This window comes from Rousettus aegyptiacus, unplaced genomic scaffold (genome assembly GCF_014176215.1).
Source record: "Rousettus aegyptiacus isolate mRouAeg1 unplaced genomic scaffold, mRouAeg1.p scaffold_m13_p_4, whole genome shotgun sequence".
Lineage (NCBI taxonomy): Eukaryota > Metazoa > Chordata > Mammalia > Chiroptera > Pteropodidae > Rousettus > Rousettus aegyptiacus.
The window spans coordinates 139,510,070-139,523,956 of record NW_023416307.1 but is presented as its reverse complement, the minus strand read 5'-3'; the positions used below and the strand labels follow the sequence as shown (position 1 = coordinate 139,523,956).

Below are 13,887 nucleotides of genomic sequence, written 5' to 3'. Positions count from 1 at the left end.
TCTTTGATAGGTGGGAGAATATCAAAGAATTAATATAAAAGTTAAAAGAAGAAATGAGACAGTTAAAAAGGTGAAAAGCAATCTGGTTATGCTTAGGAAAAAAATTAAAGAAAGCAATGAAACATTATTAAAGAAAAGGAAACCATATCAAAAACAGAAGGAGAATGGATACTGCTAAAAATAGCACAATGACATGGAAGACAAACATGAAGAAATAACATAAATGCAAAGAAAAATAAAAAATCAATACAAGTTATATTATATATGAGAGACAAAGAGTAGAGTACCCTTAATATAGAGAACTGGCAAATAAGCAAGCAAGCAGCCAAGCAACCATATAAAACCCCAAAACTCTCAAAGGCGTAATACAAGAAAATTTTCCTATGGAAAAGGAAGTTCTATATCTGCAGATCCATATGAGACTGTAGTTTTTCATTAAAAAATAGTTACAGAATAATTAGTAAAAATGTATTTTGATGATATTTTTAAACTACAAGGATAGAGGAAGAACTGCGAGGATATTGAGACAAAAAGTCTTAAATCAGTCACAATATATAAAAATCAGGTTGGCCTCAGACTTCCCCATAACAACACTCACTCCCAGAAGGCACAGAAGCAATGTCTACTGATTATTAAAAGAAAAAACAAAAGTAATATACCCAGAGCAGGTTTCAGTCTCTTTCAAAGACAAAGGAAATCCTTCTAAAAAATTGGAAAAACATAGGTGATAATGGAAACCAGCCCATCAAAAAATGAATGAAGAGAACAGACAACTTAAAGAGAGGATAAATTGAAGGGATGGTCCATGAGAACTGATCCCAGGTAAATTTAGAAAAAACTTAATAATAAACCACTATGAAAATTGTAATTATAAAAGAAAATGTAAATGTTATAAATGTTCAAAATGTAAATCTAATAATATAACAAACATTGCTATGATGGGAATGGGAGAAAATACAATTGAGTCACTTTCTTATCTTTCACAGCAAGATGTTAAAGATTACTTTTTAAAGGTATTTCTATGTACCAGCATAGAGTGTATTTGTATTATGAGAAGTGAAAAAAAGAGTTGCAGAAATATATATAAGGCATGATGTTTACTGTGAACTTTGGAAGGAAAGAGTAGGATTGGTAAGAAAAAGAACCTTTTAATTAACACTTTTGAACAGTATGAGATTTCTGCAGTGCTTTTATAATTAATATCAAAGTAAATTCCCTTTTTAAATGGATAAATATTGTACCTTCCAGTAGTCCAAATGTCAAGCTGTTGGTTTGTGTGATTTTATTGAATAACTCGTTCTGCTGAAAACATTTCTTTTGTTTTAACTCAAGGTAAAATACTTTAATTTATATTAATTTCTCTCATTACTTCGTTTTCTAAATATAGTTTCGGCAGATATATTTACCTGATAAGTGTGCTCATGAACCTATCAAATGACCATATTTTAAATTGTATACATGCTCTTTAAACAGTATCTTTAGAGTGTCCAACCATCAGCTTCTGGAGTAAAACAAAAACAAAAACAAAAACAAAAACCCCCCGAACTAAAGCTTGAGATAGTAAGTAGACTAATTGGGCTCATCAAGGAGAGCGGAGCACCTAATCAAATCAATCAACAACAATTATGCTAGGGTTAAACGTATGGGCTATCATATAATTGGTCTCTTACAGCGACATGTTTTGAATCATGAGAAAGATCATGAAGTTAAATCTTCTCATAGTGCCATTATGGATAACTGTACGTCCTTCCAAAGTTTCTACATTTAGCTTTTCTGAACCTGTCACATCCTGATCAGTTTTCAGTGTGTCTCCTTGTGTTCAATTCACAGAACAGTCTGATAAAGAGGGACATGAAGGTTGTGAGAACCTGTCAGAAAACTGAAGGGAGACACTATTTTTGATTGAGTGCCCACTAGCAACCTATATAGCAGCCAACCTGCTCAAAACAAGTTGAATGTAAAATCAAATTCATGTCCCTCAGTAGATCTTCCCCTTGTTCACCTGTCATATACGCAGTATAGATTATATTAAAACATAAGAATTGGCAAGATTGCAGGTTTTATTTGTATAGAGAGCTCCATAAAATACTTGAGGATTTCATCATAAAACTTATTTTAAGATTTCTTTAGAAATAAATTGGCCATAACACTTTTTCCCTAAGAGACATATTGCAATGGAGCTATTTGGGGACAAAACTAAAGTATTATGAAGTCAGAGTAAGTTCGCTGTTATTTTAAAGTAATTGTAATCTAGTTCCATTGTTTGTTTAATAAAGACTCTTATACTACTAAAATAAACTTTGATAGTGTAATAGAAGTGCCTAATTTTATAAACATGAAATTTAATTGAAGATATTTATAACCCTATAGATTAAATAAATGAACAAGGAAAACAACATAAAGTAAATCTGATGGCAAATATTTTAGAAAAGTGGGCCTCTTTCTTTTATGTCTCATGTATAATTAAATGTTCATATAGGCAGTTGGCCTAAAAAGGCTATAGTTATCTTGATCCATTACAGTTATCCATGGATATTTAAAACAGTAGGGACCTTAAAAATAACTTTTATTATATATCTATTTTCTGGTTTTAAGGGTAATAAACGTACCCTTACTTGGAAGATTACCAAAGAAATTTGTAATACAAAAATCTGTAATGGGTGCTAGGATATTCAAATCTAACTTTCCTTTTTTTTGAAGTCCAAACAAAAATATCATCATACTTGGGAAGCAAATTAAAATAATCTGTTGATGAGAAGTGTATATTGTCAACATTGGTGTGGGCATGTATGTGCGCTCGCGCGCGCGCGTGGGTGTGTGTGTCCATGTCTATATTGTCTATATCTAATTGTCATGTTGCATATAAAATTCTCATTTGTATTTAAGCATTGTAACATGAAGTTTCAGGTAATGCTTTATTTTTTTTAAATCAAATTATGCCATTCTGTTCTAGCAATATCTTATTTTGAGAGACTTCAACATTTTTGTCATGATACATTAATTATTGGAAATTTAAGGATTCCAGAAAGTACAGTCTCTTAAATGATGCTGAGCTCCATCTACTTGGTATTAAAATATGACCAAAGTCATTTCACCCTATTGATATATACCTCCCTTTGAAAGAATTTTTACATTTCTAAAATGAACCTAAGGAGAAAGCATCATGCTTATCGATTGTCCTTTTCCTAGAGTTCTTTTGCATCCTCAGGAATTACCTTCATGATGTTAATCTAATAAAATTCTTCTCTTCTTACAAGACTCAGCTCACAAGCTGCTTTCACTTGTGAAGTCTTCCTTAATTCTCTTCTCATACTGAAGTTCTTTGTTCTCCCCTTTGTACTACAGAGAACTTTACTTCTTTCTGTATTATAGCACTTAAAGACTTATCAAACATTTAATAAGTAATTTTTGACTTGATGGATGGATGGATGGATGGATGGATGGATGGATGGATGGATAGAGCAAGCCAGAATTTTATCTATTGGCAGAGGAAAACTAAAGCACTGATTTGGGTATCATCTTACTGGATTTGTAAAACCAACACAATTCAGTTGTATCTTAATGGTTCACTTCATCTATGAAATCTAGAGTATCTCAGAGGCCTATACTAAAGGAGTTTTATTGACAAAATTCAAATCCTTGTGAATCTTAAATGCATAGATGGGGTATATGATGAGTCAGAATTAATTTATTAGAATTTCAGGTAAAATTCATTTCATTTGGAAAACTAATTCTTGAAATATTTAGTGATTTAGCAGAGAGCATATACTTTAAAGGCCAAACAAATGTTCATTTAGGGCATATAATTAACAGATTTTGTCACCTGCTGAAACATCTAGCTGAGGTTCAGGATACTTTGTTATGGAATTTTGCTTTCTTTTATCTGTTTTTCTTGCCTTGGCATGGATTCTAATTCAAGCTATGTAGCTTCTCCTTGTGAAAGTTATTTTTTCCTTGATTTGCTCTAAAATACCAGTCAATATAATAGACTGCGCACTCCTAATTCTCCTCAATAAAGTTTGAATATGAGCAAGTAAGCGAAGAAGAGAACTCCCTTTCGGTTTCAGTTCAATTCTGCAAACTAACTGCTAGCTTATTGGGATTAATAGGTTATTAAAAAATTATCATTGATTGCACCAAATGGGTGGATTGGGGCAGCTTGTTCTTGAGATTTCAGTCCCCCCTGCCATTAAAATGAAGATGTTAGACTAAATCATCTTTAAGTGTTAACAGTCTATGGTATTCTGTTTCCAACTATATCATTCCTTGGTTATACTTTTATATGTTTAGAAAAACTCTTGGAAGTGAAGAGAGTTGACGATTCAGAAAATTACTAAGTATTTAGAAATACTTTGAAGGCAAAGAAAGGAAAGGGCATAATAAATGTACTGAACTGATTATCTTAAAGCTGGCAGTTCAGGATTAAATATACTGGAACCAAAAGATTTTAAAACGCACAGGTGATAGAGCTAAAGATAGGTCTGTAAGGAATCTGAAATATGAGCGGAGTATGAGTCGCTCTCCAAGCACTGCTATAAAAAGTGCTCAATACGATAAGTGGTAATGAATGTAACTTTTCTCTTTATACTTTACTGTTCCTTACCTTGAGGGACTGCTCTCTTCAAATAACTGTCGTACATGGATGATGAGCATCTTTTAATGTCTTTATTCACTCATTTAACAATGATTTATTAAGCACCTAGTAAGCAGGCACTGGGCTAGATATTGCAGATATAATGTCAAGCTAGAAAACATGGTTTTTGCTATCACTTAGCTTTCAAGCTCGTCATTGTAAAGTATTAAAAAATATATTGGAATAGAAGGCATTAGTTCTCTATTTAAGTGAGGATACATATTTTCGCCTCTATGTTTGTTATTAAATTCACATGGGTAGTCTTTCTAGCCACTATTTTTAATATCCTTTAAGCTTTTTTCCTTATAAAACAAATCTTAATACAACATAACTCCACAATGAAAATGAACAAAACATGAATATATACAATGACATAGAGGCAAAATAAAAGGAGTCAAATACAGAAGACTACATGTGTATTCCAATAATATGGAATTCTAGAAAAGGCAACATTATAGGAACAGAAAGGGAAGCAGTGGTTGCCTAGACCTGGGAATTAGGGGATGGGATGCACAGCTAAGGAGCGTGAAAAAACTTTTTAGTGTGATGTAACTGTTCAATATCTTGATTGTAGTGGTGGTTACGTGATTACATGCAGTTACTAAAATTCATCAAAATGTATAATTACACAGGATAAATTTTATTGGTGTAAATTATACCTCGATAAAGCTAAAAAATCATAAATTATTATCCGCCTCCTAAAAAAAGTTCAGAAGAAAGAAGTGATCATAGAAAAAAAATAGTACAAAGAAATGGTCCCATTCATTCACGGAAGTAATCTAACTCTATTCCGAAAATTAGTTATATACCTGAACCACATTAGCTTTGTTTTTCACAGAAAGTGCCTTAAATAGATGTTTTCTAATTAAAATATATTCTAGACTTTATCAAAGGATGAGAATAAGATATCACTATGAAAAATATTATTGCATTTTCAGTGATATTAACATTGAAAACAATGTCCATTAAGTTCTTTAAGATTCTTCAGATATGGATTGAAATAAAACATTCTTAGAATATTAGAAGTAAGTTTTCAAACAAAATGTTTTCATTCTTTCAATCCATTATCCCTTTTCGATTTTGCTGCCAGGAAGCTCAGAGATAAATGTAATACCAGCTATATTAGCCTTAATTATTTTTTTAGTAGAGAATCTTTTACCTTTTTTGGAGATATAATTGACATATAATATTGTGTAAGTAGGTGTACAACATATTGATATACTTATACTGAGGTATGATCGTCATTGTAGTGTCAGCTAACATCACTATCATGTCACATAATTACAATATCTCGAGGTAGTGGGAACAATTAAGATATAGTTTCTTAGCAAATGTTTATAACACAGTTTTATTGTCTGTAATTCCTGTACTGAATTAAATCTCCAGGACTTGTTTATCTGCTAGTTGCAAAGCCTTAATTTTTAGTATTATTGTCTCCTACCTTCTTTTCATTGGAGTAGTTTCACTATATGAATTTTTTTTAATTTGATTTACTTTAGAATCATGTAGGATATGAATTATATAGAAATTCACAGGTGCTTTAACAATGTCAGCTATGAAATTGAATTTTCTTAAAGTGTAATTCTTCAGGAAAGAACCAAGTGGCTCAATCCTACACCCAAAGGAATGAAAGTTGGACATCTCTGGACCAGTAACAAATCCCAGGATTAGTCAGAAAAAAAATAGAAGAATCGGGGGACAGATGGACATTCATCTGGATTGCTTAAAAATAGCTAAATTTTATAGAGTAAGAAGAGTTGGGGAAATTCATTATACAGAGCCTCTTGGGCCTTAGGCTGTAGTCATCCTGCATCTGCCCCTGGAGGCTTTCTGCATTGGATAGCCCTGCCTCTGGAATAACACCTTATTAGTGGGATTCACCCGTTGATGAATTACGCTAATGAATCATTAGAATGACAGGTCACACTGGTGATGTATTGCAAAGTAACTTAATGAGAGCAATAGCTCATTCCGATTACGCTTCCATGAAAGGAGGGCTCCATCTTCAGAAGAACTCATCTACAAGCTGATTCTGCTTAATTACAGGATACAACATACGCTAATAGTAATGTCAAGATGTTCTTTGGCACCAAGTTTTTGGCACTGATCAAAATATAATTTATGGCTCTAATCTGTACACTTGGAAACATTTACATAGGATGCACAGTCTCAAGATGAGAAAAAAGATATCCTGGAATCTACTTGGTTTCTAGGTTGGAAAAACAAACAAATTTTTACTGTCCATCTCTAAATAGGTGCTGGAAAGATACAAGTTTGATTGCTTATGTTAATCAAGTTGTCCTGGAAGCTGGATTGGTTCAAAAGTGATGAGGGGAAGGAGAAGAAATACTGCGACTTCCCTCTAAGACAGGCAGAAACTATTTATTATACAAATTGTATCTTCAAAAAGACAAATTACTTTCATATGGATTAGATCTAATAAAAAATCCACCAATGTCTTAGGCTTGTAGGGAATTTTGAGAGTACCAGTATGGCCCTAAGAAAGCAATAAAACCATAATAATAAATAAAGATGAAAAGGAGAATTATTTATTAAACTTTAAATAATAATCGTTATCATTTATTATTTGCCTACTTTGTCAGGCAAAGTATTAGATACTTTTCTTGCGCTACTTTTAATTCTTACAGCAATACCATGATGCTCACATTATCCCCATTGTACAGATAAAGAGACTGAGGGTTTGAGAATTGATATAACTTGCCTAAGGTATAATTGGTGGGTGACTCAGAATTCAAACTGGATTTGAACCATACACTGTACAAAATTTTCATCTCGATGAAGATACTGTTGAGAAGATGATGTCAATGATTGGAAACAGAGTTTTTAAGACAAAGACCATAATATTGTTGATTCTAAATAACAGATGGTAAGTGGAAACATGACAAAATAAAGAATAATTAGAAGAGGCCTGGAAATGTGTCAGAGAAATGGTTATAGAAGTAAGATTATCTGTATAAAAGAAGACTTAAAGAGGAGTATAACTTTTTTTTCAGATAGTTGGGGGGCAGTCACCTGGAAGAGGGAGCTGGCTTATCCTCTGTTTTCTCAGCTCTGCAGAACAGAGACAAGTCGGAGAATTTACAGGGAGGCAGATCTCAATTGAATATAGAGAAGAATTTTGCAATTATCAGATTGGGGAACCGGGCTGCTACCAAAATAACCCACCTAACCTCCCAACACACATACCAAATCAAAAGAGCTCAAGATGAACAAGACAGGGCCTGAAAGAAACCATCGATCAGAGATGCAGTCAAAGGGATTTTCATTTTCTGACAAACTAGATATTGAGGAAATTTACAACCCTAGTGATAAAATAGGACATCAGCCCCTTATTTAAAACTATTGAGGCCAGATGTGTTCAGGAATTCAGAATTTTTCAGAGTTTAGCAAAGTGATATAGCGTATAAAACATTTGTGGTACATGATCCCAAACAGGGTCTAGGGTAACATTTCATAACTAAGTGTGTAAATATTTCTGTTTTTGTGCACCCACTATGGAAAATAGTACAGAACTTCCTCAGAAAATTAAGAATAGAGTTACTGTGTGGCTCAGTAATCCTTCTTTTAGGTATCTCCTTGAAAAATTTGAAAACACGTATTCATAAGGACATATGCACCCCTACATTTATCACAGTGTTATTAACAACAGCCAAAACATGGAAACAATCAAAGTGTCTTTTGACTGATGATTAGATAAAAAAAAAAAGATATGGTACATATATGCAATGAAATACTACTCAGCCACAAGAAGTGATTAAATATTGCTATTTGCAACAACATGAATGGATTTGAGAATATTATGGTAAGTGAAGTAAGCCAGACAGAAAAGGACAAGAATTGTATGATTTCACTCATACGTGGGCTATAAAACAATAAGAAACAAATGAATGAATGAAACAAACAAGCAGAAACAACTTGTAGACAACAGAATAGTGGTTACCAGAGGGGAAGGTGGAGGGGATGAAGAGGGCGAAGGGGGTCACATATATGGTGACAAAAGGGTACTAGACTTTGGGTGGTGAGCACAAAAAGAAGTATGCAGATATCGTATTAGATAGTTATGTACCTGAAATTTATATAATGATATTATCCAATGTTCTCCCAATAAATTTAATTTAAAAATATTTCTGCCTTTGTTTTAAAATTCCACTTAGAAGTCTAAAGATGATAAATAGCTTCACATCAGTTCAGGTCAGGTTATACTTAAGTTTTAGGTCAGATTTTGTTGTCAAATGAGTTATGAAAATAATTTCTGGATTCTGGGAATTTGGAGGTTTTGGAATTGTAGAGGAGGGTTAGTGGAATTGTAATAACTGTGTTGATTGCTGTGTATGACAGGTGCTATATCTCTAATAGAACAACTCAGCATGTTGGATTTGGTGGCCTCATTTTGCAGATGGGAAAACTAAGGATCAAGTGTACCAAGTGACCTTCTTAAGGCCACTCAGTAAATGCTAAAGCTTGGACATAAACTCCTGTCTATGCAGCTGTAAAACCAGACTCTGTCCAATGAAGGATGCAGCCTCTAAGATTTCATGGGTTTATAAGGAAAACTCTCTTCTTCAACTTGAATCTAAGTGTATATTTGAATTTGGAAATAATCTAATCAATTTTCCTACCTCTGAGGTACAGATATCACTAAAGGAATCCAAAAAAAAAAAATTAAGAGCTATTAATACAACTCATAGCTCAGGTTATTTCTGGAGCATACACAAGCAAACATAGCACGCATATGTGTGCCCCCCCTTGTGATACAAAGATATATGAAAACACATGACTTAAATTCTTCTAGGGACATTTTTCATTCATTCAAAGTACCGACATATTACTAGAAAGGTGACTTTTATTTAATGATATTTTAAAATAGGTTTGAGCAAGACAGGTTCACAAAGAATCAGTTTTGTGTGCAACAACACTTTACCAAATGAAGCACCTTAGAAAAAAAGGTCCTGGCTTCCTAACGAAAAGTATTTGGTAATGATCTATGAACCCTTTTTCAAGTAAGATACAATGAAAGGACAAAAAGGGTTCTTCAATCAGACTGGAAAACCCATACAAAATGTGTGTTTTCCCCATTGTCCCAAACATTAGGAACCATGGGAAATTTCATGTTCAATGTTAGTAGTTCCTTCTAATTTCTCTTGTTCATTATCTGGTTGCAGTTCACCCATGTCTGTTTGACTGATTCTATTATATCTTTGTCTTGTATCGAAAGGCACTTCAAAAAAGTATTTTTGGAAGGAGAGCATAAATTACAACTAAAAAAAGTAGATTTGCAAAGTTGTTGTGTTTGTGTGTCAGTGTGTTTGTGAAGTATAAAAACAAAACTTAAAGAATAACGCCTGACATTATTCATTGCTTTACACTTTTGCAAGTGCGATTTATTCCTCACACTTGACCTGCATCAGTGACCTCATTAGATAGCCAACACCATGAATGACCATCTCTACATAATAGACAACTGTCAAATATCACATCAGAAATCGTGGTTGGGTTAGTTTTTGAACCTGGGTTTTATAACCTCAAGACCTGTTACTTCTCTTTTTCATATATAATGCCTTCCCCAAAAGAATCATAATACTAATCAAGAGATTTTTGATAACTGTTAAATATTGATTAAAAATACAAGACCTAAGCTAATACAAGAAGAATTCTCATATACAGGAAAATTGTTATTCTGTTTTTCTAAACAGAAGAAAATTGTCTATTAGTTGGTGTCTGCTGAACCATGCAGTTAGGGAAATACAGCTGTCAAAGTGAATGGTTAAGCTAGAGTTATGGTGAAGAAGTCCAAAGGCAGTTCAATTACAATATTTAATCAATGGTTGCATATAAGGGTTTTATGAAACATGCTAAATAGTGGACTTTTTGTTATAAAAGATAGATGTATTCTTTAAGATAATGCTACATCCTTATTCAATAATTGTCTATAGAAAAAATATTCAAATCAACAAATTTTTCTCAAATGTCTAACTTTGGCCATAGTAATAATAGTTATAAAATGAGGTATGTGTACCATGTTATATAAATTTACCTCTATTTTTGATGCCAGATTTTTTTCAAGGATCACACTTGGATCTCCTTGTAAGAACCTAAAAACCTTTATAGACCTGGCAGTGTGGAGAAGCCTACATTCTAAAATCATTCTGGAGTACAGTCCTTTGCCAAACCTAGTGGGACTTCCTGAAGCCTTGACATTGTGGTTCATCAGCTAACACAATTATCCAGAACACACCATCTTTGAAACAAAGACAGTGAGCACATGCTTTATCTGCAGATTCCGTTAAATAGGGTTTGGGAGTGGGGAGTGGGGAACAGCAACATACAGTCTGTTGGCAAGTGTAATATAACAATACAAAGGGACAGACCCCCCTATAGATCCTGTCATGGCACCAAGAGACACATTAACTTCTATAAAGCAAATTGTTGATTGTAGACCCCGAACAACACATTACTGTTGCTTCAAATTGTAAAGGCAACATGGCTCGGGCACAAGGACAACTCAGAGCTGTTAAATGCTTATTACCCAACTTTGTGCTTGTACACTCTCTTTTTTTCTTACCAAAGCAGCCAGAAAATGAGAAGGTAACTGAGACTTCCTTATTCTTTACTACAAGATGATGTATGGATACACATTGATTTTTTAACCTAGAGGCAATTCATTTATCAATTTCTTTTTAAGAAAGAAAATCATTAAAATTGATTTTAATAGAGATCTTCAGGCATAATTATATATTAATTAGAATATACATACAAAACCGTTTCTCCACTAGATTATACACACCTTGAGGGTATCTGGTACCTTACTGCTAGAGACACTGTGCTTGACACTGTAGGTGCTGAATAAAGACTTAAAGTGAATAAACAGACCCCTTATACTATGGGTTGACTGAAAGGGAATGTTTATTCAAGTGTCTGCACCAGCGGAACTTCAAGTACAGGGCCCAGGAACCATCTCGCCAGGGGAGCAAGGTGTGTGTAAAGGTAGACACTCACACCACCCTGAGGTAAGTGGAGACCCAGGGTAGCACAAAGACCAGTGGATGGGGAGTAAGGATAGTTGAGTGCTAGTCTGGCTCTAGTAGCTCTGTGACCTTGAGTCACCTCTCTGAGCCTCAGTTTCCTATTTTATCAATTGGAAATAGAAGTGTCTCTTTAGCCTTCCTCAAGATTATTGCAAGAATCACAAGCAAACTGTACTTAATCATGTCTGCATAGATATAGTTGAACCCTATAGTAACTTATCCGAATGACTTCTGATTCTCTCATAAGTGTTGATAAAGTTTTATGTTACTATGGCAGAATGCCATGGAACCTTCCTTTTCCACTGGACAGATAAAGATCCAGGCTAGGGAAACCACTGGTTGTGATGTACCTGTGCATCTGGATGCAGCTACAGCTTTCTCACAGAGAAGAATTTCCTTTTCTTTGAAAGTAAATGGCAATTTCTAAGCATGTCCATATTTCCTGATAAGTCTTCACAAGTGAAAGGAACAACTTGGGGAAAATGTAGAACAGCACCCTGGGTATTTCAAGGGGTCCTGAAGGGTAACAAAAAGCAGCGTAAGAAGAGATGGTATGTGTCTTGGGGGTGGGGTGCAAGACTGACAACTGTCACAGCAGTTCTGAAATGTCGTCAGAGAAAATTGTCTTCCTTAGAAGCTGGAGTCCTTCCAACTAGATAAAAGTGGGGTTGCCTATCTTCTGCCTAAGAAGCCCATGGTGTGGTAGCCAAGACCATTCTTTTCAAAAGTTGGATGTTTTGTTGGTTTGTGTTATAATAAAATGCTTCGAAGAATTACCAGTTAACCTTTCCTCAGAAATAGCAATAATGAAATAATGAAATAATAATGAATAACAATAATGAAAACCTCCTTTACACAACACAAAGGAGAGAGGAGGGGAAGAAAAGGAGAACCACACGCACTGATGAGCTTAAATCTTTGACTGTTTCCCTATGGATGATCCCATTCTTAAAGTAAAGTATTTTCGTTTCTCGTGAGCTTTCCCCCTGCCGGGCCTACCCTTCTTTGCTTCTCAGACTCAGTGTGTCTCCAGAGCTTCGCAGGATGGGTCAGGAAAGAGAAGGAACCCATGTCGGACCCCTCCTATGTGTGGGACACTGGGCTGGGTGCTTTGTGCACATTCTCAATTAATACATAGAGTTATGGTAAATGTTATTACTCTCACTTTTACAGATGAGGAAAGGGAGTCAGAGAGGTTTAGGGAGAGACACAAGGTCACACGGCCAAGAAGTTACAGAGCCAAGATGATCCAAGCTCAGGTCTCCTGTCAGTGACTCTGAAACCTGGACTCTCTTCACTCTGTCACCTCACTTCTCTTGGTCATATGACTTTCCCAGGTCAGAAAGGAGGGGTGGAAATTTTCAGGCCCCCTTTGTCTTCTCTTCATCATACCTGTGGTAATGGCTGTACGAACATTGCTTAGGCTCTTGTGCGGCCATGAAAACATTCCCCTAATAGAGATCATAAATCACCACTATGATCAATTGAAACAAATCAAATATGTTTTATTCATGAATTTCTAATGTTATAAAAAAAATAATTGACCACCTTTATGGGAGGGTACTAGGGATCTAACTATTTCGAACATTGTTAAATAAAGTGAAATAAGCATTTATCTTGCTTTTCTTCTACCAACTGTACCATCAGATAACCAAATAGTAGATGAGGGGAAGTTTCTCTCCATAGAAATATTTCAATAAATAAATGAAGAAAGAATGATAGAATTGAAATAGCACCATTTACCCCTAATGAAGTAAAGGTGTAAGTACTGAGAATTAGCGGCTATTTCCAAGACGAAAAGAGAGAGAATTAGATAGTTTGCGCTGCTGATGAACACATCTCCAAGAAAGCTTCTCCATCTCCCCCCACAAACAATCAGCTTGGAATGTGATTAAGCTTCTAGATTCAACTACCAGCTTGTAAGAAGTAGAGGCCAAATAAAGATATTAAACTGCACTATGGGAATGCAACCAGCGAGACTGAGGTTGATGAAAACTACATAGAAGAGAGGATCTGGTTTCTTTAGCAAATAAAGTGCAACGGAATGAAAAAGAAATTAAAGGGCAAAAGCATAGATTAAAAAAAGATCTAAACGACATTAAAAACAGGCAATGCTAACTCTAGTGTTTGAGGATGTACATTTGGGTGATAAAACTATAAAGAAAAGTGAAAACTTGATTACCGTAAAAGTCAGGACAGTGGTTCCTC

General features: G+C 34.6%; 1 protein-coding gene across 4 annotated transcripts in view; it reads right to left on the bottom strand.

The window, feature by feature from the left end:
- Positions 1–13,887, bottom strand: part of RARB (retinoic acid receptor beta) — a 647,500-nt gene that overhangs the window by 304,625 nt on the left and 328,988 nt on the right. The window lies entirely within an intron of this gene.